This window comes from Lagopus muta, chromosome 6 (genome assembly GCF_023343835.1).
Source record: "Lagopus muta isolate bLagMut1 chromosome 6, bLagMut1 primary, whole genome shotgun sequence".
Taxonomy (NCBI): Eukaryota; Metazoa; Chordata; class Aves; order Galliformes; family Phasianidae; genus Lagopus; species Lagopus muta.
Genome location: NC_064438.1, coordinates 56,884,236 through 56,911,709, shown reverse-complemented (window position 1 = coordinate 56,911,709; position 27,474 = coordinate 56,884,236). Strand labels below are relative to the sequence as shown.

Genomic DNA, 27,474 nt, shown 5'->3' with positions numbered 1-27,474 from the left:
CATGGAATAGCAGCCACATGACATCATTGCTGCCTCCTGGTCCTTGTGTGTTCTGGAAAGCAGTGCAAGCTCTCTCAACCAGTTGTAGGGTTTATTTGTTTTGGTGGTTTTTTTTTTGCACTCTTTGGGTTTTGAATGATCACAAAGATTCTTTTGCCTTTCCAATTAGTTGCTACAGTTTTTTCAAATGAAGAGATGGATGGAGGCTCCCACCTGCTCCCAGGCTTGGTGTCTGTGCATGTCCTACCTATCAAACACAAGTTCCAGAGTTATTTGCCAAGTGCTTTGAAGCTTAGGCAGAAAAAAAAAAAAAAAAGAGTAGTTATAGCTGCTGATAACGTGTAGGGATTTATTGAAGGACGAGCAGTATTTCTCTGTTCTCCCCAAGACCCTGTCAGCTCCATTCGAGAGGCTCGCCATGGTGGCACAGATAGCATCTGAGCTTTCAGTTGCTTTTAAAGGAAATTTATGGTTCTCCTGATAGCACAGAAGAGCTCAACAATGTGACTCTCATGGGTCTGAGAAGCAATAGCTTTAAATTTCCTGTTAAAACTCTTGATGTACTGCTGCTTCCTGTGGGTTGAATGTTGTCCTGGAAGTGTGGTGTGTCGTGTGACCCCAAACCTGTCAGCTTGGGTTTGATGGAGGTGGTGAGAGCATGAGGTCAAGGGAAATAACTGGGGGTGGAAATTGGAAATTGTAATGATTGCAGGAGTGAAGAGCCCAATCAGAAGAGTGCAGAAGCAGGCACAGCAGAGACCCTGCTCAGGCAGAGGGGTTGCTGGAGCCTTTCTTGGAGGTAAATGGTGTTTGGAAAGGGTGGCATGTGTGAGGAACCATGAGGAAGCTTCTGAGGACAGTGGGAGGGAAAACTCAGTGTAAGAAGATCATGGAACCATGGAATGGTTTGGGTTGGAAGGGACCTTTAAGCCCATTCTATTCCAACCCCCTTCTATAGGCAGGGACACCTCTCTGAGCAGGTTGCTCACAGCCCCATCCTGCCTGGCTCTGAATGCTTCCTGGTAGGGACATCCACTGCTTTCTCTGGGCAGCCTGTTCCAGAGTCAAGATGGCTTGCACAAGTGCATTCATTACCCCAGATCAGGTGCTCAGATCCTTCCTAACAGCATTTGGACCCCACAGCTGTTTCTGTTTTCAAGTCTGCATCCCCACCTAGATTAGGTGTGCCCAGCAGTGCTGCTGGCATGGAGCAGGGTGGATAACAACCCACCTGCACAGAGATGCAGACCAAGGGAGGGCTCCTGATGGTGCACCCATGCCAGCTGTTAGCTATGCAGTGCTGCAACAGAAGCCTTACCTGAGAACCCCAATTTAGCTGTGGCTGGGCCCGTGAGGCTCAGTATGGTTTTGCTTTAGAGGCCTTAGGAAGAAAATGCAGTTTCAGGCTTCTGCATGTTTTTTGACATGGAAATGATTACACAGTAGGAGCTATGAATGCTCTGGCAGCTTTGCCTAGCTTCTCTAATGCTAGTGCCAAAGAGCAATTGATATGAAAAGTAATTATGACATTAAATGACCAGTGACAGAACTTGTTTTCCCACCCTCAAGCTTCTGTGGTTTTCCAGAGCTGCTCTTTGGAATATGACAACGTAGTCGAGCTCTGATGCCATTTTCCAGCACGCTATCTCCACTTTTAAAATCCCTTCCATCTCTTTCAGAAGGATGCTGGTTTGCCTCCTGGCATGCACAGTAAGTGGAGATGTACTGATGATCATGTAGGAGATTTACTTGAAATAGAAGTGTTGACATCTGCTTCAGAAAATACCAAATGTTTGACCACATAAACTCATTAAACCCTCCCCCTTGAGTGTAATGGCAGTGCTTTAATTGCACAACTTGCCTGATGTCCTGAGCTTGCAAGCAAGGATTGCTAATTATTCTGCAGTTGTCTTTGAAGATGGATGCCACAATAATGAGCTGTTACCAACAGGTTCCCATTGGTTGGTTTGAGTCTTGCACTGCTGGAAACTGAAACAAATGCTTGGTGCATTGATGGGCTGTTGGTGGTTGCAACAACACTGAACTGGGATGGCCATGGTGCTGCTTTATGGTGGTCATCTCAAAGGCGCTAGCTGAGACTGGGGCCCCAGCTAGTTTACCAACTTGTGGCTAAGGGCAGCTCTCATTTTATGTATTGATGTAGTTTATATACTAAAAGACAGGATGAGGGGAAATGGTTTTAAATTGGAAGAGGGTAGAATAGGTATTAGGAAGAAATTCTTTACTATAAAGCTGGTGATATGCTGGAACAGGTGGAACTAGATGACCTTAAAGGTCCCTTCCAAACCAAACTGTGCCCTGATTCTATGACATAGTTTATAAACCTAGAGGAATTCCTGGAGGTGTTCAAGGCTGGGTTGGATGTGGCCCTGGGCTGCTATGAAATGTAGAGGTTGGTGGCCCTGCATGCAGCAGGGGGGTTGGAGCTTCATGATCCTCAAAGTCCCTTCAATCCCAAGCCATTCTGTCAATTGCAGGTGAAAAGTAAGAATTCAAGAAACTGTGTTGGTTTGGAGCTGGGGGTCAGAGCAGAGTTGAGCTCTCATTTTGGTTTATTCTACACAAATAACATATTCACATAAAAATTGCTCTTGAATGTAGCTGCAGCTGAGGAACGGGAGAGGAATCCAGAGTAGTGCAAATGCTCTCTTCTGTTGATATCTTATTAAAAATGCTTTTGTTGTGTCTCAATACCTTTATTTGATTTTCTCATATTTAATGAAGGGATTAAAGCAGAGCACAACAACATGGATATTTCTGGGTCTGCGTAGAATGATCTGAAATTGTGATGTTTCAGCCAAACTGGGAATCAGTGGTGACAACAAATAGTGCTTCAGCTCAGCCCCAGTCAAAACCAGTACTTGCCTACCTCTAGAACTGGATCAGAGAGACCCACTTCCCTTATTATTACTTGAGCACATATCCCTCCTCTTTGCAGACTGGGAGCTTCAGTGCCTGGAAGAAATAAACCAAAAATAAATGATTACCCTTTGTGCTGGTGGCTTGGTTATGATAATAGAGGTAAAGACCAGGGATTGGCAATGCCTTGCAGGATCTTGGTGCAGGCAGCACTTAATTCATGGTCAGTGAAGGCTGCAGCTGCTGGGGTTGCTTTCATGTGATCAAACCACTGTTCTGTATGAGCATCCCTGCAGTGTGGTGGTACCTGGGTGTATGTGCCCCTCTATCCCCTGCTGCCTCAGCCAGCTGTGCAGCATGAGGCTCAGGAGCTGGAAGTAGGGCTGTTCATGCAACCCTGAAGCAGTCCCTCTGATTTGTAGCACTTCAGTTAAATAAGCAGAGATTTTCTCAAGATCCCACTCTTTGCAACAGAGCGGGGATATTGCTGAGTATGTTGTCTTCATTCTATTTTCTCCCTTATTCATTTAAACTTAAGCAGGATGCTGGAGGTGCTTGTTCCAGGCTGTGTGTTCCATCATGTCCTTAATAAATGTCATAATAAATGGTGACCCAGGAGGGGCAGAACCCACAGGATGTTCCTTACTGCCCAGATGCTGCAGGACCATGATGCTGCTCTGAACTGATCTCTGCAGCCCTCACCACTATAGGATCCGGCTGCTCATTCATAAAACAAGCAAAAAGCAGAAACCCAGCAACCTCTGGCTGACTGCAGTGTGTTGGGATGGTGATTTGGTGCCCTAAAACAGTGCTTGAGGCTCCTGTAGCTGTTCTCTTCTCTCATGTTGGCTTGGCAGAGCCTGGTGATGGGAATGCTTGCTTAGCATTCAGTGTGCAATTAGCAGTTGGAGTCCTTGCACATAGAGATACTGGGATTTCAAGGTTTCTGTTTTATTTTTGGCTGTGATAACAGTTGCTAAATATTATCCCTTCCTCTTATACTTCTGTGAGACTGAGTTCTCAGTATACATGGCAAACCACGCATGCAGCAAAAGGCTTTTTTGTCACTTGCAGAGGGCACAGACCTGCTATATAAGCCAACAGCGGTCTGTACACAAATGTGTGCTTTGGTGCTTGCAGTCTGAGCAAGAATTGTTGGTCTGATGTCTGAGTGAGCGGATGCTCCTATGTCCCCTGAGGTTATCTGTCTGCACATCCGCAGCCACTCCCTGTAATCTCATCTAATCTCTGCGTGTACAGAATGCTTGGAATTGAAATGATTGCCCTGCCTGCCACCAAGTTGGGATTTCCTCTGGAGATGAAAATTAATTTGTATGGGTTTTTATGGTTTTGCAGTTGATGCTGGCTCCAGCCCATGACATCAGTGCCAGAAATGCATTTTAAAGCTCAGAAATCAGCTTTCCAGAATCTTTCTTCTAGGCAGGTTTTGGACATGAAATGCCATCAGAAGTGGTTTCACTGCACAGTGTGGTCCAGCACAGTGACACTGATGGTCCCCCGAGAAGCTGGGAGCCCATCTTGCTTTTGCCAAAGCAGGGCTGATTGTAGTTGTTGTGTTGTCTCACCACTCCTGTTCATGCTGACCATGTTGGATTAATAAGTAGGCTCCATAATTCTAAATGCAGGGATAACATTGTTTTGCCCCTCTATCCATGTGAATGCACTGAACCCGCAGACTTGTTTGCTAGTCCAGATGTTGCTTCTAGCTGGGATTAGTAGAAGCTCACAGTCATAAAATAACCCAGAAACCCCAAAATGATGCCTAAGCTGTAACTCAGACACAAGCAGGAGGCTGCTTCCTCATCTTTCTTGGGCTAACTGCCACACAGGTGATGTGCTAGTGCACTGAGTGCTGGCAGGGTCTGGGAGGCTGCAGGAGCCCATCGCTGTACACAACCAATGCAATGTGCAGCTTTCCAGGTGTGTCTGAGGGTTGGGGATAGCTCATCACTGCTGGGTGCAGCAGTAGTGCACTGGAAGCTTAAAAGTACAGAGAAAGTTAAGTTTGTCCTTAGCAAGACTGGTGTTTCATGTGTTGCTGTCATTTTTGAAAGCAGCAGACCACGTTTCTTCTAGGAAAAGAAATGAAATTGGGGCAAGGAGCAGCTGATGGAAATGACTTGCTTGGATGCGTGTCATTGGAATCATGCATTGAAGCGGTAATTGTGAAACAAAAGAAATGAAGAAACAAAACAGCAGGGAAACCAAAACCCTCTGTTCATTGAAAGCTGTTTTGCACATGTCCATACATCCATGCCTTTATACAGCTGTTACAGAGAAGCTGGGCAGTGAAACAGTGTGAAAATGGAGGTGCAAACAAAGCATGCATCATATGCACCTATCTTTGCAAACTTACCACATCACTTATTACATATTTGCATACACTTAATATCAAGGCTTCAAGATGCTCTATGAGTCTCCATAACGCTTGTTTATCTCCTGCCTATTTTAAATATGGATTTGCATAGCTGAGTGTTGCGATTTAAATTGCAAATGGCAGATGCAGAAGCAAAACCTGAGCTTGGTGAGTATACAGTGTACATCTCAACAGCACCAGCTGAGTCATGGTCCTGCCTTGTTGCATTGCACTCTTGTTGCCTGCAGCTCCTCAGCCTGCCACCCGTGATGGCCTTCTGCATGCTGTCCTTTGCCCGACTGCTTTCTGGCCCTATGCTGTGCTTCTGGCCGTTGCTCATGCACAGGGAGCGTGCTGAAAAGTGAAGGTTACTCTCCTGAGATTCCATCTCCTGAAATTTATGAAGTAGTGAAGCTGAATTAGACATGAGCCATAAAACTCTGGCACGGGATGGATGGATTAGCTCCAGTGTAAACTAAGGCTGGTTTAGTCAAATCAGCCATCTGCCTGTGCTGAATTTATGCACCGATGTGGTGTGCTGCTGTGCGGTGGCTCAGCCCTGTGGGTCTGAGAAGTCTGCAGGGAGGGTATCTTTCTCCAAGTAAAGCCTTGTATGCATTTGTGGGAACTTTTTCCATCACAACCATATTCATTCTCTCAGTGTGCTGAGCGTGATGTGACCATAGGCTGCCTGGTGGCATCTCCTTGGTGGTGGCATTGCTGCAGCCTGTGGCACAGCTGGCGTTGGTTCAGCCAGCAGCAGTGTGCATGGAGGGATGAGTTGGTTGTTGGGGTCATTGGGAGTCCTGTGGCTCCTCTACATGGCTTGAGTGAGCCTGGCCATGTGCAGGAGGAGGGAGCATCATGGAAGGAGTATTTCTGTGTTTGTGCAGGAGAAGAGGAGTAGAGGAAACTCATTGTGACCTGAATTACAGCAGTAGGGCTGCTCTGGTTGTCCACCCTCCTTCCACTCTGACCCGTTGGCTGCACATTGCATTGAATGCTCGTTTGCACACTGGCAGAGGACGGGCTGGAGAGAAGCTGTATGCCTTGAGCAAGAGGTGCAACTTTAGGTAGAGTTGAGCCATCAGAAATGCCATGGTTATGGTTATTACTCCAGGTGAAGATTGTTCTGTCCTTTGGGAGGAGCATCGGGCTGCTTTTGAAGCCCACGGGTGGCTGAGCTTTTTTGATCACGAGCAAATATACTGATGGCAAGCTGAACCTGTCTCCCTCTGCATGCAGTAGCCCCAAAATGCAGTGGCTGATCTCTTCAGGCCTTTTACCAGCACTCTGACAACCACAGATGGGAGATGCAGATGCCTTTGGTCATCTCTAAATGTGGAATTGCAACTGGAAGCATCTGTGGTAGGCGTTCATTCTCCTGGTTAGCAGCAGGCAGCTGTAGAAGCAGGTGTTCCTTTGGGCAGAGGGTCATAAAGATTTGTGTTTCTTGTTCAGGTCATATGCATATATATGTAGGATATAAATATATATATATATATATATATATATATATATATTCAGGGTGTTAACCGTTCCGTGCCTTTGCCATTTGCAGCTTATGCAATTGCTGTAAAAATGTTTTTCTATGCTGTAGGGTTTGCAAACCTTCGATTGCATCTTCTAATAACCCAGGCTTAGAGCTTTGCACTTCTCTCTGGTTTGAAATGATAATAACCATGCTTCTACCCAAATATGCTTTGTGTAATGAAGTTAGTGAAGTAGATATTTTACATTTGAAAGTACTATTTTGTACTGGAGGCGAAGGAACAAGAATTAAACTGCTTCATCTTTTCTTTATCTGTCCTTGACTCGTCCTCTCTGGTGTTACAGAAAAACATTGTCAGTTCCACTGTGTGAAGATTGTTTTCAGGGAAATAAACGTTTCGGTGACAGCATTATGTTCCCATTTGATACACCTCTCAGTTTGTAAACTGCTGAAGGAAGAAATGGGCGGGCTTTGCTTGGCTGTGGAAATGAAACAACCAAAAAAAAGACTGCTCCTAATGGAATGGGTTGTTAGGAGGCTGAGGACGGCTCTCTGCTTCAGTCCGGCACTAAAACCACAATGATTTGTGGCTGCAGCATTGGTATGAGCAGAACTAGGGTTTGTCGAATGCTCAGCCCAGCACATCAGCACCTCCAAGTGTGAAATGCAGACCCAGAGGGCTTTTCACACCTGCTGTCTTGGTCAGCCTGTAACTTCACTGACACTGTTAGCTGACAATACTTTACTATGACAATTCTTTACTTTACTGACAGTTCTTTGCTGTGAGAGTGGTGAGGTGCTGGAACAGCTGCCCAGAGAGGCTGTGATGCCCCGTCCATCCCTGGAGGTGTTCAAGGCCAGGTTGGATGGGGCCCTGGGCAGCCTGGGCTGCTGTGAAATGGGGAGGTTGGTGGCCCTGCATGGCACAGGGGGGTTGGAGCTTCATGATCCTTGAGGTCCCTTCCAACCCAAACCATTCTGTGATTCTGTAATAAAAAGATATCTAGCATGGTGATGAAATCCTTGTGGGTCCCTTCCAGCTCAGGATGTTCAGTGACTTTGTTCTGTCATCCAGATCTGTACCTTCCCCATGCTCAGGTGAGACCTGCTGCCTGTAAGTCTTCCATCTGTGATTCTATCACAGCGAAGAGCTTTGTGGGCAGCTGAAAAAACAGAGATTCAACACAATTGGCAGGCAACCTTCTCCAGCTGGAGATGCTGCCACCCAGCTGGTGAAGGGATGCCTCTGAAGGTCACCTCTCCAATGGGGTATTCCACTGGAGACCCTATCTGGAGTCCCTTCTCCCTGTTTTTGGTGCCTAGATGAGGAATGTAGGTGTTCACACCTGGAGCAGTGCTTCATGAGCCACTGAGGAAGTGGAAGTGAAGTGCAGGCTGTGTGTCATCATCTGCTTTGCTGCAGCCTGGAAGATCAGCTCTGTCCTGCAGACTGATGGTGATTCACAAATCCAGTGGGGTCACTTCTGGTAGTTTGGCTGTGTTTTGGTCTGTTGGATCGTTCTATTCTTTCTCCTCCAAATCTTCCTGTTGCTTTGTTTGACTTGAGCTGGCAGCCAAACTGTTCATCCTTGGCAGGTGAAAGGGATACCTCAGTATTTGAAGGAGCGGCGCCTGGGTTTTAATCTCTTCATGTTCCGTTGAGCAAAGTCACTAGAAGATTAATGGATGTCTGAGAAACGAACTGGGATTTGCTGCTTTTCAACAAGAGGATCAAACAAATGCCAGAGGGCTGATGGAATGAACGTGTGGGCTTTGTGTCATTGTGGGGTTGCTTCTTCAGAACCCCCTGTTCTTTGCTAAAGCAGCAGGATGATGTAGCACAACTTGATTCCGTTGAACAGCAAATCAGTGAATGATCCAGGCTTTTATTTGGGTTTGGCTTTTAGTTTGATGGTGCTCATCAATCATAATTTACAAGGGCATGTGTGTAGCAAAGATGTTGTCCTAAGTCTTGCGGACGCCCTAGTCCTGATCTGCTTGAGCAAATAATGCTGGGCTTGTTGATGAAGTCAGCTTTGGCTCCGAGTGGGTACACAGTGTGCTGTGAAACTGTTTGCTATTATTGCATTTTGCAATAAATTTAATCCAAAGAGTTATTTTTAATTATGTCCCGAGTATCCCTTTTAGCTAATGTGTGTTTGATTGCATCCAGGTAGCACTACTGAGGTGAGAGCTAATGCTGTTGTATGTACCCCCTGGCAGCTGACAGGGGACACAAAGTACTTGGAAGTGCTGTTTCCATTGACTGGTTGCTTCCTGAGCTTTTGTGCAGTGATGTGTTTTTTATGCCTGTGTGTGAGGATGGAGGATAAGGTAAGAACACAAATTTGGGAGGAAGTTTTTTCACCCAGGGGTGGTGAGGCACTGGCACAGGTTGCCCAAGGAGGCTGTGGATGCCCCATCCCTGCAGGCATTCAAGGCCAGGCTGGATGTGGCTCTGGGCAGCCTGGGCTGCTGGTTGGTGACCTGCACACAGCAGGGGGTTGGAGCTGGATGAGCACTGTGCTCCTTTGCAACCCAGGCCATCCTATGATTCTAGGATTCTATGACAAATTGCTGTACGTGAAGAGCAAATGTTGCTGTTTGGGTGCATTCCTTATGCCTTAAGCACCACATAACTGCTTATGGGCTTTATCCTCAGGGATGCTGCCCCGAGTGTGGGGAATCCATTTCATTGAGGTGTTGGGCAGCAGGAGGGGAAGGGGAGCTGCTCTGGGTTAGTTAGAGCCGCAGAGAAGCTGTGTGCAGTTTTCATTCCTCTTGGGAGGAATCCTATTCTCATCTGTGTTGCTGAACTGAATCTGCAAGAGGCAATTGGTATCTGATGTTTGGTGTCACGTTGTACCTGTGAAGAAGAAATGTTTTGCCTTTAGTAGAGCTTGTGCAACTGCACACTGCTGCACCATGGCAGTCATTCCTCCACAGCACGATGGGGAGGTTTTTGGCTACTTAAATGTTTTAACCTTTTTTCATTAGCTTTATTTCTACCTTGTAATACTGTATTTTAAGCACAAGAATGAGTTTTCTCTCCTCTTTTTCATTGTTTAAACCTCTTGTGTGCTGCTGTGGACATCTCGTAAAGATGTGTTCTGCAGGTAACCTTTGGTAGGTTTAATGGCACTGCAAGCAGATCAGCCTGTAATGAGTTGGAGTCCTGAACAAAGGATGCTTTGGGTTTATATATAGGGCTTTAACAGTGGGGGCTGCTTCTTTGCAAGGGAGCTCAGTGCTTGACATGAGCAAACGTGCTGGTTTTAAAGGCCAGCCTGTATTTCTGGGTGCATGAGCTGAGGCTCGGGTCTGTCTGACATCTGAAGTGCTGTCTTACACTGGGAAAGGTGAAGTATTTCAGGAATGGCACGCAGCCAGCGTGGTGATAAATATAGCAGTATTGTGGTGCTGCAGCACCTTCCGTTTGTGTATCTCAAAATGTTTTAGAGAAGAAAATCAGTCACTTCTCCCAGTTTGCTGGAGGAGAAATGGAGGTGGAGGTGTGCCCAGGGCTAACAGCAGGTCAGAGCTAGGATGGGGCTGGGACCGAGCTGGCTTTGCTCCTAGCCAAGGTCATTCCCTATGAAGGACATAAAAGTGGGTTAGTCCTCAGTCTGGCATAGACATCTTACCTGAATTAGGAGCTGCAGCTTCTTGGGAAGCTGGTCTACTTTTATTCTTAAAAAAATTTAAACATTTTACTAATTTTTCCTTTATAAATCATTTTTTCTTTATTTTGGGACATTTTTTAGCCTGGTTGGGGTCGATGCAACGAACTTATTCATTGCTTTCCTGCAGAAAGAACATGCTGAACTTGATGTTGTATAGCTAGAGATAGCATGAGAGGGAATGGCCTCAAGTTGTGCCGGGGAGATTCAGATTGGTTATTAGGAAAAATTTATTCTCTGAAAGAGTGTTCAGGCACTGTAATGGGCTGCCCATGGGGTGGTGGAGTCACCATCCCTGGAGATGTGCAAGAATCATTTAATGTGGTACTGAGGGACGTGGTTTAGTGGGGAAATATTGGTGGTAGGTGGATGGTTGGACTGGATGAGCTTGGAGGTCTCTTCCAACCTTGGTGATTCTATGATGGCTTAACCACGAAGGCCCATCTAACACATCTAAGTTTGGAGTTAAAGCATACGTTAGGGTGAATTGAAGAACTGCCATGGAAAAAATGCATTTTTAGAGTGCTTAACTAATGGTAAATTTTAATGCATAATCTTAGCTTGTCACAAATCCATTGCATGCTGAAACCATGACAGCCCCTTCTGCTGTGAGGAGTCCTTTGGCCAGGTCTGAACACATCTGTTTCCTCTTGCATGTCCCCACAGCAAGACCAGTGCTAAGAGACTTCTTTTCATATTCAACCTCATAACTCAGTTTGTGTTATGTTAATTTGATCATTCAGAGCTATTTAAACTCTCTGTTTTCTGTCTTGCTTATGACCATGATTTGGTCATTAATCTGGCCTGTCGAGTTAGCTTGGAACTGTGCTTGCTTAGTGTGTGTTGGCTTGTTCATCCTTTCCTAAATCAAGACTATTAAAAGGAAACAGAACAGGCTATTCTGTCCGAGTATGGGTTAAAACCTCAAGGACTGGGGCAGCTTCAGCTAAGGATCAGCAAGTTGTTGAGCTGCTTCCCAACCGGTGTCTGAAGGACTTCCAGTGTCACTTTGTGATGAGCTCAGGGTCCCTTTGGTGGCCGAGCAGTTTGAACAGGAGCCAGCTCTGAGCTAGAAGCAGTTCAGTGGGGTGAGAGTAGATCCTGGCTGAAGAGGAGCCAGCTGCGTCCATGGGCTTTGCAGGTGGTGCCCTGCTTGTACTGTGGTGAGCCATGGGTCTGGAGATGTGCTGCATGAAAGGTCCTAAGAAATCTTGTATTACTTTTTCCAATAAAGCACTGAATGTTTCAAGAAGAAAAGAAAAAAGACCAGTAGTTAAACAGCATCTGTATTGTCTGTACAGCATTCTGCAGCTGGCCCTGGACACAATGCACAGGGAGCACTTGCTGGAAGTATATTTGGATCCAGTCATGAGAAATTCCTGTAATGTTGACGAATTAAGACTTTCAATTTCTTGCAAGGACCATGCGTAGCAATGGATGTTGTGAGCTGTAAATGGATATGTTATCTACAGAGCAGGCTGTGTGCTCGGTGCACAAAGGTGGTTGGATGATTTTATGACTGTCATTCTCTGTAATTTTCTACTTGGTTATTAGCATGAGTGAAACACATTTGTTCTGCTTGCTGATCTTTTTTATTACATCTCCACAAACATACCCTACAAAATTAGCAAGGAGTCCAGCCTGGTTATTTTTAGTTCTATTTCTGGCACAATTGGTCAAGGAAAATGAGGAGCATTTCTCAAGAAACTTCCACGGAAGCGGTGAGCAGCTCCTGGAGGAACCTGAACAAGGGGAAGTGGTTTGAAGTTGAGGGAGGGCAGATGGAGGTTGGATGTCAGGGGGAAGTTGTGTGCTGTGAGAGTGGTGAGGTGCTGGAACAGCTGCCCAGAGAGGCTGTGATGCCCCGTCCATCCCTGGAGGTGTTCAAGGCCAGGTTGGATGGGGCCCTGGGCAGCCTGGGCTGCTGTGAAATGTGGAGGTTGGTGGCCCTGCCTGTGGCGGAGAGTTGGAGCTTTGTGATCCTTGGGGTCCCTTCCAACCCAGGCCATTCTGTGATTGTGTGAAGGGTGGTGTTCCAGCAGTTGCTGGTTGAACATTTCAGAATCATCAACTGGGGGCAATAAGTACCCAACTCCCATTGAACTGAAAAAGTAGTTTTAGGCCCTTCTGCTTTAAAACCGTAAACCTGGTTTGGTGTAAGTGGCAGCTAGCACACTGCTGATAGAATCAGAGGAGCAGAGAGCCACCACCTCCAATAGTCAGAGGATGTGTGGTTATTCTTGTGTCTGCTAAAATGTCCCCTTGCAACAGATATTTTGCAGGAAAACGGTGTGGATGAAATATAGGAAAGTGGTTTAATTGCAGCAGTACCTCGGAGTTGATAGAATAAAGTCTGCCCCAAATAACTGTAGCTCTCCCCTGGGCTTCTCCATTACATTTCCTTTGCTGTCTTGAGGCGCTTTTTCTGCTTCTCTTGTGCTTTGGGATTATATACAGGGCTTAAAAAAGCCCCACAAAATGAATGCCTGCATCTTTACCTTCAAACAATTTCACCCATCACTATCCTCTGAGGGATGTTTCCATGTCATAATTTCCTTATGCATCTGCCAGGTGGTTTCTTTACTTGACTTCTCTCAGTTTTGATGACTGTTTGACTCCCACATCCCAGTCACATTCTGTTATCTGTAAAATGCAGCTGCAGGCATGCTTTCAGTGGCATGCTTTTTTATATATATAGCTATTATTATATAAACATAGGCACACACATACAGCCACCCTTTCTAGACTGTTCTCACAATGTACTCTAAGTCCTGTTCCGAATGAATTGCAATGGAGCTTTGATGTTTCCTTGGTCTGACAAGTAGTCAGCAGACTCGCACTAGGGAAATATCTGTTGTTTGAAGATTATCTGTTGATATCTGAGCAGTGCTGATAGATCATGAGTGCTTTGGTTGTGAACGTGCTCTGCTCTGGTTCCTCGTGATGATTTTTCCCTTATGGTGAATGACATCAGGATCCTTTTTCTGACCAAAGTGGAGAAGAGGATATGGTGTCAGCTATATAGAACTTGAGAAAGGAACTTTTTGGAGCACCTAGCATTTTATTTCACCTGGACTAAACTGGGATGGCAGGAGAGACACTGAGGTTTGTCTGTCATGGAGTTTGAATTGTGTCCTGTTTGGGTGTGGGCTACCCTGGGCTCACCTGCTGTACAGTAATTATCACTGCAGAGGATGTGTCACAACACAGATGCCAACAGTGCACCTTTTATGTGTCACACAGATACCAGGCATGGAAATTTAACATCAATAATACAAGGTCTTAAATGTGAACTGGTAATCTCTGGGTGTAGATGTGCTGGATGCTCACAGAAATAGCATGTAGCAAATGAGGTGCTAATATAGAATCCTTAGAGTTGGAGGGAACTTTGAAAATGTATCTAGCCCAACTCCCTGCAGTGAGCAGGGATGCCCACAGCTCCATCAGGTGCTCAGAACCCCTGCCTGTATTGGCAGTGGGGGTTGCTCTGACCCAGGTGCATGACCTTGTGTTTGGGTTTGTTGAACCTAATGAGGTTCTCCTGGACCCACTACTCAGCCTGCCTGGGTCCCTCAAGCTTTTCTGCTACACCACACAACTTGGTGACATTGACAAACTTGCTGAGGCTGCATTCGACCCCACTGTCAATGTCATTGATGAAGATATTAAAGAATATTGGTCCCAGCTCTGACCCTTGATTAGACAGCTCGTCACTGATCTCCATCCAGACACTGAGCCATTGACCGCCTCTCTCTGGACTTGATCCTGCAGCCAGTTCTTTGTCCATTGAGCAGCCCACCCATCAAATCCACATCCAGTTTGGAGAGAAGGGTGTTGTGGGGTGCTGTGACAGATGCTGTAGTTATGCTGTCTGGTCAGAACTGTGGGTGAGGCTGCGGTGGTCCCATGTCCTTCAGGGTGGCTGAGAAGCGGGTGAGGAATGTGCAGCTCTGATATTTCCTCCAGGTGCAATCCCTGAAGGAGTCTGTCCTCACTGTATGAGTGCACCAGTATCTGCAAGGCAGTAACCATCAGCTGGGGCTGAAGCTGTTCTGTACTGTGCTCTGAGTTGGTTATGGTGCACCTGCAGCAAGGCTGCTGGTGAGCAAGGGAGACTTTGGCGATTCAAATGAAGGAAAGCACTTCCACTCACAGCTCTTTTAGAGCTGTTTTCTTCACTAAATGCCTTCTACTTAAGACAGCCTGGGACTCATTCATCCCTGATTATGTTCCCGAGTTACCCTTAAATAGCTCCACTTTAGTCATCCTAAATGTAAGTTAACCGTTAGCATTTTTCATTGGCATTGCTGGGAGAATGATTGCCCTTTCAAGTTTTGAGTTAAAAATCTGCATACGTGCTCAGCGTGGGCCGAGGGAAATCAGAGCATGTTTGAAAAGTGTGATGAAACTCATTTCACTTCTTGATTTCTTTGACCAGCTTGAAGGTGGTGCATTCCTTTGCATTTGGTGAGATGGTGCGTTATGTGAATCTCCTCTATCAGTGACAGACATCAGTGGATTCAGCTGTCGCTTTTTGAGGGACCCACTGAGCTGTGGACTTGAATAGGCATCCTCAGTTGAAACACTGTCAAAAAACAGGCTGCCATATGGATGGAGGCAGGTTTGCTGGGTCCACAATGCTATGCAACTCTTCCAAAGCTGACTTTGTCCATTTGGTTCTTGAAAGGTAGAAATCACTTTAATAAGTAAAGCTGTTGGTTGAATTGATATTTCTAGATCGTTTTGTGTCAGTATTGGCTGTACGTGGCCACATGTGATGTCCTTCTCCTGTATCAGTTAGCAAGGTCTGTGCTTACTGGGGTCCAGTCTCCAAACCCTGTTGTGTCATTGCCAAGACTGTTACTGCTGGGGGGGACAGTCACCAAAACGGGGCATAGGAGCACTCCCTGTCCCACATGAAGAGCAATCTGAGCTTGTTTGAAGCCAAACAGTGAGCTGAGAGGTAGATGAGTGCAGGTCATGTCTGCATCATGTGGGACATCAGGCCTGGAAATAATGAGCAAGCCCTTATCTGGGGCTGCAGGGGGATGGCAGCAGGAGAGGATGGTGGTAGCTTTCAGAGGATGACAGTGGATGTCTTTTGCTGTGTCTGCATTCAGTTGTCTTGTGGTGTGGTTACATCTCTCTCTCTCGTGCTCCCCATAATGGTGTAGGCTTTAACAAGGAAGATAGGATTTATGTTTTTGTGAATGCTGCTTTGTTTTTGATCCCCTTCATCTTCAGGTCACATTGTAGGGTGCTATTTTGATGTGTTCTTGATGCTCTCTCCTGGTGCTGTCCCCGTGCCTGGGGCTCTTGTCTTTCCTAGGCTGAGCTCCATGTCCCCCTTCACCTTGCACTGATGCTGTGTGAAATCAGATCAGAGTCTGGCTCCAGCTCAGCGTTTACACCTGTAATCCTAGGGGTGTCAGGAGGCTGAAATAGAGTATTTCAATCAATGATACGCTTTGAATTATTTAAACATTCATCCTGAACTCCTCAGCTGATTTTAGAAAATAGCTCTGAAAAAAGAAACCTGTTTTTAATGGATTGTTCCGTTCTGACATTTCCTAATGGAAACATTTTGACTTTGCCACTCTGGAATGAGATTTTACTTCATAACCTGCCTCTGTTTAGATACTGAAAAAGAAGAAAACCCAGTGAGTTTGCAAGTAAAGCCTCTTCTTTTGCAGCCCATTTTTCCCCCCTTCAGAACTTCCATAGCTTTTCCACTTTGCATTGATGATTCTCCCTCCAAGCTTTTCTTCGTGCTCCTCTTGCTGCTATGCTGTACGCACTGCTGTGATTTTAGAAGGCTGCACTTCACTTGGGGGCTTCGCAAGCCCGTGAGGTTGGTGTGGCTCTGAGATTTGTTGCTTCTCTGTATTGAGAGCATGAGGACGTATCCCCACCCCCTCCTCCCACCGAGATTTGGCGGAGGAGCGGTGACAACAGCAATTGGGGTCAGGGTTGTCACTTTGACAAAAGTGCTACTGAGTGCTGGAGAGAAAACACTTGATATGCCTTGCTCCCCTCTCAGCTCTTCTGATGGATGCCCAAAGAAAAATCTGTTGGTTTTGGTTTTTATTTATTTATTTATTTATTTATTTATTTTTGGAGGGGTGTGCTTTTTGTCATCGGGGAAGAATGGCTTGTGGAGATAGAAGACAAGAAATAAGGTCAGTTGTGGTTGAATGGGGATGCTTCTGATATAAAATGTTAGAGGAGGCCTTTTTGGGAGGAGAAGTGTTGAAAGTGAGAGGGGCCTATAAATGGGACGGTTTTTATGAGGATGGACAGTGATAGGTCAAGGGGAATGGTTTGAAACTGAGACAGAGGAGGTTTAGGTTGGATGTGAGGAGGAAGTTTTTCAGCCAGAGGGTGGTGAGGCACTGGCACAGGTTGCCCAAGGAGGCTGTGGATGCCCCATCCCTGCAGGCATTCAAGGCCAGGCTGGATGTGGCTCTGGGCAGCCTGAGCTGCTGGTTGGTGACCTGCACACAGCAGGGGGTTGGAGCTGGATGAGCACTGTGCTCCTTTGCAACCCAGGCCATTCTGGGATTCTATCAAAGTATTGATGACATGGGCTTCACTGAGCTGTACCACAACGTGGCCATATAATTAGAAAAAAATGGGGAATATGGAAGGCTTTAGGCAATGCCTGGGCAGAGCCCTCCTCAGCTGGGAGTGCAGGGTGCATCACTCCTTGTTGGCTGCCTCAAATGCTAAGGCAAAAAGAGCTGTGCAAGCCTTCCAAAGTGGGCAAAAGGCAAGAAATCCAGAAGTAACTGTGGTTTTCTGCTCAGCCTCTGCCTCCAGTTAGTGAGAGAGATGTGCTTGGATGCTGGGTGCCACGTGATGCTGAGCAGGAGACTGAAGGACAGAAGAGCATCTTTGAACCTGAGCTGCCTTGTTTTTGTCAGATGCAGTTAAAGCCTTAACAAGGATTTAACAGGTTTTTTTATTTAATTTCCTTTTCACGCTGGAGACAGCTATCAGTCTGTGTGACAGCAGCCCTTCTGCTGGGGCCCGGCTGGATGCGAAGCAGCTGCAAATCACCAAGAATTGCAGATGCCAAAGGGATTTATTGTATGTTGCTTTGTACACGTAGCGTGAATAAGTCAATATTAATAAACAGTGGCACTCCCTGATAGCCAAGGAAACTGCTGCTCTTGTGCACCCCACTCTGCAGCGTGTGTGTATTGATGCCCTAAAATAAAAGGCAGGGCTGGAGCTGATGGGAAGGCTGTGGTATACCTTGTCTGGCTCAGCAATTTTCTGTATCATTAGCTTTAATTTTATTTTACTTTTTTTTTTTTTTTTCCTCCTCCACATTGGAGTGTAGGGAAGGGATGCTCAGAGCTCTTCCTTGAGTTAACATAGCTCTGAGCATCCATTGATTTCAAAAACTGACCTCACTGTGGGGTGTCAGAGGAAAAAATCAAGTATTTTCCAAAGACAGAATCTCTGCTCGTGAAATGGCTTAGAAATCTGTTGTCTTGGCATTGGGTTCTTGTTCAGTCTAACGTGGATTCCTACCATTTCATTTTCCACACTCTTAGCAGTGGAAGGGTCTACTCTGAACACTAAGGACCACTAAATATCTGCTGGTGTGTGCCCATGCTCACTGATGGCTGACCTTCGTGGCTAGGAAGTGATGTGGGGAGAGATAGGCTGCCTGTAACTTGGGGACAGAATTGCTCTGGGGACCAACTCACATAGGAGTGAAGAACTTAAAGCTTTAATTTGCAGATCAAGATTGCAATTTGTGAATACAGTGTCCAGCAGTGATGTTGTGCTGAGTCTGTGCAGGGAAGAGCAAGGAAGCTGATGGAAAGACCAGAAAAGGAGACTTGGTTTGAATGAACTTCAGTCCTGAGGAAAGAAAGCTAAGGAGAGATATCATTGCTTGTTTACAGCTACCTGAAAGGATGTTGCATTTCTTTTCTTAAGAGACTGAATGCAAAGGATTGGTCTCACATGGTGATGAGGAGGTTTGGATTGCACACGAGGAAGAATTTCTTGGTGGAGAATGTGATGAAGCATTGGGATTGGGCTGCCCAGGGAAGTGATTGAGTCCCCATCCATGGAGGTACTGGAGATGTATGGATGTGACACTAGAGAATATGGTTAGTGGTGGGATAAGTCAGGCTGATGGCTGAACTTGATGTCAAAGTTGTGTTTCAGCCTAATTGAGTCAAGGACTCTATGATGGGAGCAGGAGGGTTGTGGCCTATAACAGCAGGACCAGCTATGGAGAACATGGACCAGCAGATGGATCCCAACCTTGTGCTGAACAAGGGAATCTTCAACTAACTGAAATTCCACGCTCTTTGATCCCAGAAAATCAAACCAATTCATTCTGATATCTTTTCAAAGCACAGGCAAATTCTTCCTTATACCTGTCTGATACAAATCCTGTACGCTTAATGAGGAGTAATTTTTTTTAACTGAAAAATTTCCCACGAGGAGTTTTCGGTATGAGGCTCAAAACAAATTACTCATAACTTCAGACTACTTTCGGCAAACAGCACAAGGAAGTTAATAGCATGGCAATTAGAAGTGAAATTTTGTTTCTGTTTCAAAGGGGAACACATTAATTTTTCATGGCAGAATGAGTTCTTATTTATAAAGAAGAAGAGAGTTCCCAGGAACAACAATAAAACAGTTTCAGTGTGGGGCTGTCTTAACATCTCATTTTGCCTGGAACTGTTTTTACCACAGGTTTCTCTTTTGCTGAGAAAATCAGAGCAGCACATTACTGTGTCTCTGCTTTTTGCACATGACAGTGGATTGAAGCAAGCCCCAGCTGTCCTGGTAGCTCTTTGCAGCAGCAGGTGATGAAGCTTGCTAGCAAAGGTCATCTTCTCTCTTGCTGCTTTCTCCTTTGCTCTCACAGGCTGTTTGTTTTTTCCTTTTAAATCTTCCTGTTTTTCACACATGTGACAATTCCTCTCTTGCTTAGCAAGAGGAGGCCTTGCATGTTGCATTTACCATGTTAAATCTTAGCATTTGCTCCAGGGTCCCACAGTGCTTTGTTTGAACACAGGAGATGCTTTTATATCCCAGAGATGGTTCTGAGATCCAGGTGGGAATACCTTGCTGCATTTTTTGGCTGTGTTTTTGTTGGTGGAGTCACAGCTGAGGCAGTTATGTGTGGGGTTGTGGCCAGTTTGAGACTGAGCCAGGAAGGACGTCTAAGAACGAGGCTTGCTCCAGAATACTTGGGGATGTAAAGTTATCCAGCTACTTTGTTCCAGTGATTAGCAATTCAGTCTTGTACTGCCCTGATGCTGGGTCAGCCAGGACCGAACTGAGCAGTTCAATGCATGTTCTCCATTATTTATAATATGTGACAACTTGTTTTCTTGTAATCTCAGATGAAATTCTGCTTCATTGCATTGGACTTCTCATCATGCTAAATCACATCCATTTAATTTTAAAGACATCTTTATTGGTTTATTGATAATGCCTTTCTTCTGGTCTTTGTGAAAAAGATGAGCCTTCAGAATGTGGCCTGCTAGAAACCTCTTCGGTTTGTGAACCATTTTTGTGTTAATTCAAAAAAACCCTTTAAACACTTCCTCCAGTATATAAAAACAGAAGATGCAGTTGTAGGAATGTGCTATGGGCCAGGATGGTAGCGCTGAGGAAGGTGTGCAGGAGTGACAGGCAGAAGTTCTGCCTTTCTGCAGCGTTAGTGTTTGGCTTCAAATATGGCAGTGCTTGTTTCACCAAGCAGTCCTTGAACTGTTAACTATTCCGCAGAGAGGAACATTCATTTACTCTGTCCTGAGACTTTAAGTGTGCTTTTTGGAACGTGAGGTCTGTTCACAGAATGGCTTGGGTTGGAAGGGACCTCAAGGATCACGAAGCTCCAACCCCCCTGTGCCATGCAGGGCCACCAACCTCCCCATTTCACAGCAGCCCAGGCTGCCCAGGGCCCCATCCAACCTGGCCTTGAACACCTCCAGGGATGGACGGGGCATCACAGCCTCTCTGGGCAGCTGTTCCAGCATGCTTCTTTTAAAGCTTTTTCCTGAGATCACAAGTGCCAGGATTAGCACTGTGCAAGCTGGCTGGAGCTCCCTTGTGTGGTTGTTGCAGTCTCTCGGTGAGATGCTTTGGGCAGTGGGGACTCAGGAATGGGCAGGCTCATGTAGAAGGGTCCTGGGGGCTTGTTTGTGCTGAATTTATGACCCTTGCAGTGTATCACAGGGTGTCAAGGGCCTGCAGTGGTACATGCACCTACTTTATGTTTGTGTTGACCCCAGTGAATCACAGAATCATGGAATGGCCTGGGTTGCAAAGGAGCACAATGCTCATCCAGTTTCAACCCCCTGCTATGTGCAGGGTCTCCAACCAGCAGACCAGACTGCCCAGAGTCACATCCAGCCTGGCCTTGAATGCCTGCAGGGATGGGGCATCCAACCATCTTAATGAACTTAGAGGCTCTCACAGTACTGTGCACTATTTAGCATAGAAAAATGGAAATGCCTGTTTGTTACCACTTGGCAATTTTGTTAGTAATACTTGACTATTTAAACTTGTGCATCCAAAACAAACTGCTTCAGTTCTGCTCTGGTGTCATTCTGGGCTTGTACATTAAGTGTATTCTTTAGTAAGATGCCAAAAGCTTATTTTCCTGTGCTCGATCTTTTTAGATTAAAATAATGGCATTATTTCTTCACTCAAAGACCATTGATTAGCTAAATTACCTTAAAGTGATGACAAGTAGGTGACACCAGCCTGATTGCCTACATTAGTCATGAGTCTTTCACAAGGCTTTTGCCAACCCACCACTTATCTCTATCCAAATCGATGTTTTGTAAACAAACACAGCGGAAATGAGTTTGAAATAGTGGAGTTTGGTTAACATACCTAAAATAAGGTTGTTCCAAGAAGACTCTGAAATAGTCTCCTGTAAATGCTAAAGGATTGTTTTCAACCTAGGTGTACAATGTTAGACAGTGGCAGATGGGGCCTATATTAAGGCACAGTCTCGCTGTTGCCTGGCTCAGAGGTGGCGAGGCAGTTGGCCTGCTCTCCATGTGTCCATCTGTCGTCTTGCCATCCCACGCAAAAACCTTTTGAACCCAAAGACCAGTTGTAACCAAGAGGAAAAGTTATCTCAAGGTTAATAAGGACTTCTGGTACAATCCACTGTTGTATCAAGAGCAACCATGGCAGCAGCCAAATGATGGATGTGCTGCTGTCCCAGAGATGCAGTGACATAGGTGGCATCAAGTCTGGCAAGCCTGGGGTCACCTAGAGAGCATGGCTTTGGTAGCTTTGCTGCTTTCCAAGCTCCCATTGTGTTTTTTGTGCTCTTTCTGGGAGAGAAAGGAGAACTTTAGTATTACAGCAACAAGTAAATGTTGGGTGTCAGCATCTGCAGTGTGCTGGTGGCTTATCTTCCTGGCAAGCATGGAGTCCTGAAGGCTGCTGGTCTTGTGGATGGGAGCAAAATAATACTGGAAAGCTCTGTTAAACCTGCAAGTTTCTCTACTGACATCACACAGGGCAGATGACTGTCCCCTGATATGCTATATATCTTCAAACAAACAAAATTGATTTTTTTTCCAGTGGGTCTTGAGTCTTTGAGACTCTGTGAAGCTCCTTGAGATGCAGTACTGCACTGTGTGAGCATGCAGTGCATCTGGAGCATCATAGCCTGCACAGGACAGACAGCTGCTGGCCTGGTGGTGTAGAAGACTCTGTAGCACCTATGATGTGACCACTTAGCACATGTGATCAATTGCTGTTGCAAACTGCAAAATGTCTCCCAACTTTCTTAGTAGGAAAGCAGAGTCTTTCATGACTATTCATGCATCTGTGGGAACAGTAATTTCTACTGACTGCTTAATGTCTTGTCTTTGTACACTTGGATCTATTTTTCTAATAGAAATCTATTTTTCTAATAGACTGCCTGGATCCTCCCCCAACCCCTCTCTCCTAAGGGGAGTGGCATCATGTAATGCACTAGTGACAGGCAGATTCAAACTGTCCTTTTAAGACTACAGGAAACCTTAATTAAATGATTGGTTGTCATGAAATACTCTGTGGGGATGTGAATTAACTTTGGCCATGAGCAGGATGCTGTAGAGCTTAAATATTATCTGTTAAATCATAGGATCACCAGGGTTGGAAAAGACCTCCAAGATGATCCAGTCCAACCATCCACTTATCACCAGTACTTCCCTACGAAACCATGACTCTCAGTACCACCTCTAAACATTTCACAGAATCACACAGAATCACAGAACTGTAGGGGTTGGAAGGGACCTCCAGAGATCACTAAGTCCAACCCCCTGCCAAAGCAGGTTCCCTACACCAGGTCGCACAGGTAGGCATCCAGGCAGGTCTTGAACATCTCCAGAGATGGTGACACTACCAACTTTCTGCACAAAACCTGTGTCCAGATAGGCCCTACACCAGTATAGGATGTGAGATTAGCAGATATTAACAGCAAAAAATGAAGCACCAGATGCTCCATCACGTGGCCATCTAATGCTGGCATAGCTGTTAAAGGAGAAAGGCAGAGGTTCCCGTCCTAGGGCTTTGCCTTCTCCACCTTCCAGGAGTCTATAATTCGTTTAGTCAATTGCTAGTTACCAGTGATGGATGTTGTACAATGGAGACTGATGTGCAAGAGTAATACTTTTGGAAAGGTTTTGCCATGTTCTCATTCAGGCTGTGATCAACCTCATGTCCCAGTTTAGGGGTCCTGGTGATGAGCAGTGCGCAGAGTCTGGCCAGAAGCGCCTCTGTGTGAACCATAATTTGCTGAATCACTGCAAGATAAAAATGCAATAAGTATTAGAAGATCAAAGAACCTTCCTCTGTGTGGTAGCAGTCATTGCACCAAAATGAGGTAATTGCAGAAATGACTGTTTGAATTCCAATAGCTGAGGCACAGGGCAGTCCCCTCTGCCCTCTGAAAATGCAGCATGTCACCAAGTGCTCCTGGTCCTGAGAAAATGCCAGGACAATTCTAGCTGCTGGTACAGCTTGAATTACTCTGGGAAAGTGCATCTCAGGAGGCATCCAGGGTGGCCTTGAGTTGGTTTAATTAGCCTCTCAGTGAAGAGCTAAAGATTTTATCTGTTTCTTTTAATAACCTAAAAAAAAAAAAAAACAACCAGCAGGTAGTAAATTTTTGTACTGCTTTCTTATGTGTTTCAGCAGGATTTAGATTCCAGCCCCTGCTGACTCTGGTGAAGGCCAGCCATTGCCTTTCCCCTTAACATTTCACTCTGCTCTCTGGAGGTGCCCGGAGGCATGTGTGGGGCCCTGGGCAGCCTGAGCTGATGGGAGCACCCAGTTTATGGTAGGGATGGGGTTGGGGAGCTGGGAAATCAGTTCTAACTCGACTACGCTGCGATCCTAAGTTTCAGCAGCTCAGGTTCCTAAGTGGATGTGTGCTGTGGGTGCAGCATCCTTCAGCTAGATCTCCCTGGGAAAGGGGAAAGCACTGACAGAAGCCAAAGAGATGAGATGTGGCATCATTTGGCTGAAGCAGCAGTGGCATTTCCTGCAGGTTTGTATGCTGGACAGGCACCAGAGACAGCCCTTTGTAAGTGCCTGATTCAGCAGGGATTTCCAGCAGTCTGTCTGCTGTCCCACTGACTGCTCACCTCTTGGCAGCCAGACCTGTGTTCATGCCTGCAGAACCTAGCGTAGTCTTGAAGGCCTGTTTTAAACTTGCTATGCTTACTAAAGAGTTACTGCTTAGCAGAGGAATATCTTTGTGACATATCTGTGCTTTTCCTTGTTGGCCCTCCCTGTATGGTTGACTATGGAAAGAAAGATCTGTACCATTGTTCCTTCCACACATCTGTTCTGCTGCCATTCAGTAAAGCCGCTATGCCAAGGATGTCTCTTGTGTAGGAAGGTGATAACAAGCTGAAATGCAGCACAGGGTAAGCTGCAGGCATCTGCTTTGCATTTCCAACCTGTGGAAGGTGGAAGGGTGTGGAGCAGCTCTGGAAAAGGCAAGTAAGGGAATTGCTGGAGTGGGAATTTTGTACCCAGCACCTCTGCTTTGATGTCCAGGAAAAAGGTTGTAGGTTGAATTGATCAGTCCTCTGCAAATAACTCCTTTCTTTCAACTCTGAAAGAGAGCAAGTGTTTGGGGTGAGATGATTCTGGCAGAGCTCCCTTTAGGTGAAGCCTGGTTGAAATTTAATGGGGGAAGTAATGGGCCGCCTGCGCTTTTGTTCTCACTGCTGTCACCCCGCTGCCTTGTTTGCTGTGGATTTGGTGCAGGGACTAGAAGAGAAGACTAGCAGTCTTCTCTTCAAAGCTATGGCAGAAAACTGCTGCTGGGTTTCTGTCTCCTTTGAGTGTGGTTTACAGATTTCAGGGGGCATGAGAGAACGTGCAGTTACATGTGGGTGTTCCTGGTTAGGCTGCAAGAGCAGCACATGTGTCCTGGGTCAGTCCCTTGGGGATGCTGAGTGCTCTGCTGAGTGGAGGACCCAGCTGGAGCTATCCCAGGTCATGGCCAGGGATGAGATCCTGAGTACTGCTTGCTTCTGGGAAGGCAGGAACTGAAATAAGAGCTAAGAAATAATGCTGTCTCGGTGCACATGCTTTATTTTTGTATTGCTGTTGTGATCAACATCTGTTGATAGAATCATAGAGTCATTAAGGTTGAAAAACTGCTTCAGATCCCCAGCTCACTCTCACCGTGCCCACTGCCTGTGTCCCTCAGTGCCACATCTCTGTGGTTCTTGAGCACCTCCAGGGGCTGATATCCCCCCACTACCTGGGCAGCTGTGTCAGTGCAGCACTGTTGTTTTGGAGAAGTAATGTTTCCTGATATCCAACCTGACCCTCCCCTGGTGCAACTTGAGGCCATGACCTCTTGTCTTAGCAGCAAAGGTTTGTGTTCTATGTGTCTGAAAGTGCTCTGGAAGCCCAACAGGGTCCAGTGGGGCTAGGGACATGTCTGCATGGCTGTTCTGATAGCAACCTCTTCTCCAGAGTCTCTTCTACAGAGGCTGCTTCTGTACTTTCCCTCTTCAGAAGCACTGTAGGTGCCCTTAACCAGTGGTTTATCTCAGCACGGAAGCTGCAGGCACAGGGGTGGATCTGCATATTCTCTATGAGGGCTCCACCCCCAGTGGCTCGCTTTTGGTTGACGTAATGGTGGGATTGATTGTAAGGAAAAAATAGTTGGAATGACTTAACAGGCTATAAATTGAGTGGAAGGCTGCAAATCATTCTGCAGCGTGCAGCCATCTCTTCAGCAAGCATCCTGCCTGCAGCTTCAGCTTTTTGAAAGCTGCATTTGGAGCTGGCAGCCTGAAATGGGTGAATTCCTCATCCTTCGTGGCAGGTAGCTGTGTGCTGCTGCTGGCCCTGCTGTGTCATCACAGGTGGGATGCTTCAGTTTGGCCCATTGCAATCGAGTGCAAACCCAATGACATGGAAAGGTGGAATCTGATGTTCAGACATCTCTTTTCTTGCATCCTGAAAAAGGGTGTAATAATCTCGAATGTGCTCTCTCAGTAAATGTAGATTAGTTCATTATTTTTAGCCCCTCGAGACCTTCAAAGTTGATCTGTGGCTGACACAGTTTCTATTTTAACACAATTATTAAATTAAAGCAGCCGCTGCTAGTTGTGAGTTAAAGGAGCTGGATGTCAGGGTTAATAGTTAGTCCCAAAGTTTATTAACCAAACAGCCAGTTGTGACTGCATCAAAACAAATACTAATTATGCATGGAGATGCTGCTGCTTGACCTTTGTGATCTGCTTCTTGAAAATGATTGATTTTGGAGGTATATTATACATACAGCAATTTGCTCCGGAAAGCTTGGAACCCTCTATTTCCACTGAAAATTGCTTCTTTGCTGGAGCAAATCTTACAAAGCCTGGATTTATCATAGGGGTGTGAGATGTATTTGCAAAAAAAAAAAAAAAAATTAGTTACCTTAGCAACTGCAATGCTTCAGCAATTGGAGCCACAACACTTCTGCAGGGGGAGCTGGCACAACAGAGAGCACCCTCTGAAAGCTCAGTGCTATGTTTTGTCTTTGGGAGTGGTGAGGAGAGCGTGGGGTTGGCCTGAGGTGCAGCATGAAACCCAGCACTGGGCAGGGTGCTGGGATGCTGCTGCCGGCACAGCCAGAACACACTGAGCATCTTCCTGGTGCAGAGGGCTTCAGGAGAGCAGTAGCAATTAGGGAGACTGGAATAAAAGAAATTGATAATATCATGAAGGTTTGAAAAGCTGCCTAAGGTGCCCACCATGCGCATGGACCTCAGTGCCACATCTGCAGTTCCTGAAAGCATCCCATGCAAGGATGGTCACTCCACCACCTCCCTGTTTCAATGCATTGCTCCTCTTTCTGAGAAGGAACGTTTCCTAATGTACTGTGAAGAAAGGGTTGAAAAAGCTCCAGCTTTCACATCCCTGCTTTGTTCCAGCATGGCACCAGTTGGGGGGTCATGGCACAGGTCCTCCCATCCGGTGCTTGGGGCTGAAGTCAGCTGTGCCAGCAAGGCACCAGTCTGCAGCATGCACTGTGTGCAGTGTCTGAGGTGCTGCTATTTTTAGAGCTCCCCAAACTATAAAAACCAGCTCTGCTCAAGCACAGGCGCTTCTGCAGTTGGTGTTATTGGTGTGGGGTTATTATCCACCTCTGTAGCAATCGCCAAGAAAATACTGCCTGACAAAATTGCTGGCTTTGAAAGGCAACGATGCCATTTCCACTGTGTGAGTAGGAGCATGCTACAGCTTCTGTGCAGAGTTGAGGTCTCTATTTTGCATGTTGAGGCTGTCAGCTTGCTTTGCTGCTTACTGTGCTGGAACCTGCATTCGCTATTTGCAGGTGTTCCTGGGACCTGGAGGTTTTTGCAAAGCACAGCCAGAGGCTGCTTCCCTCAGGACAGAGCATACCCCCAAGGATTTACATTGCAGCAATTTCTTCTGGTTCTGTTCTGATTGCAAGGCTTACTTAAGCTCTTCTGTGTTATTTTTGGGTTCAAGTTCCCTCTCTTAAAGGAGCTTTCACATCTCTTATTGGTTTTTGCCTT

The 27,474-nt window shown here is 46.1% G+C and overlaps 1 protein-coding gene across 3 annotated transcripts in view; it reads left to right on the top strand.

Annotated features, from left to right (window-relative positions):
- The window catches only part of MDGA2 (MAM domain containing glycosylphosphatidylinositol anchor 2), a 340,836-nt gene that overhangs the window by 18,657 nt on the left and 294,705 nt on the right, over positions 1-27,474 (top strand). The window lies entirely within an intron of this gene.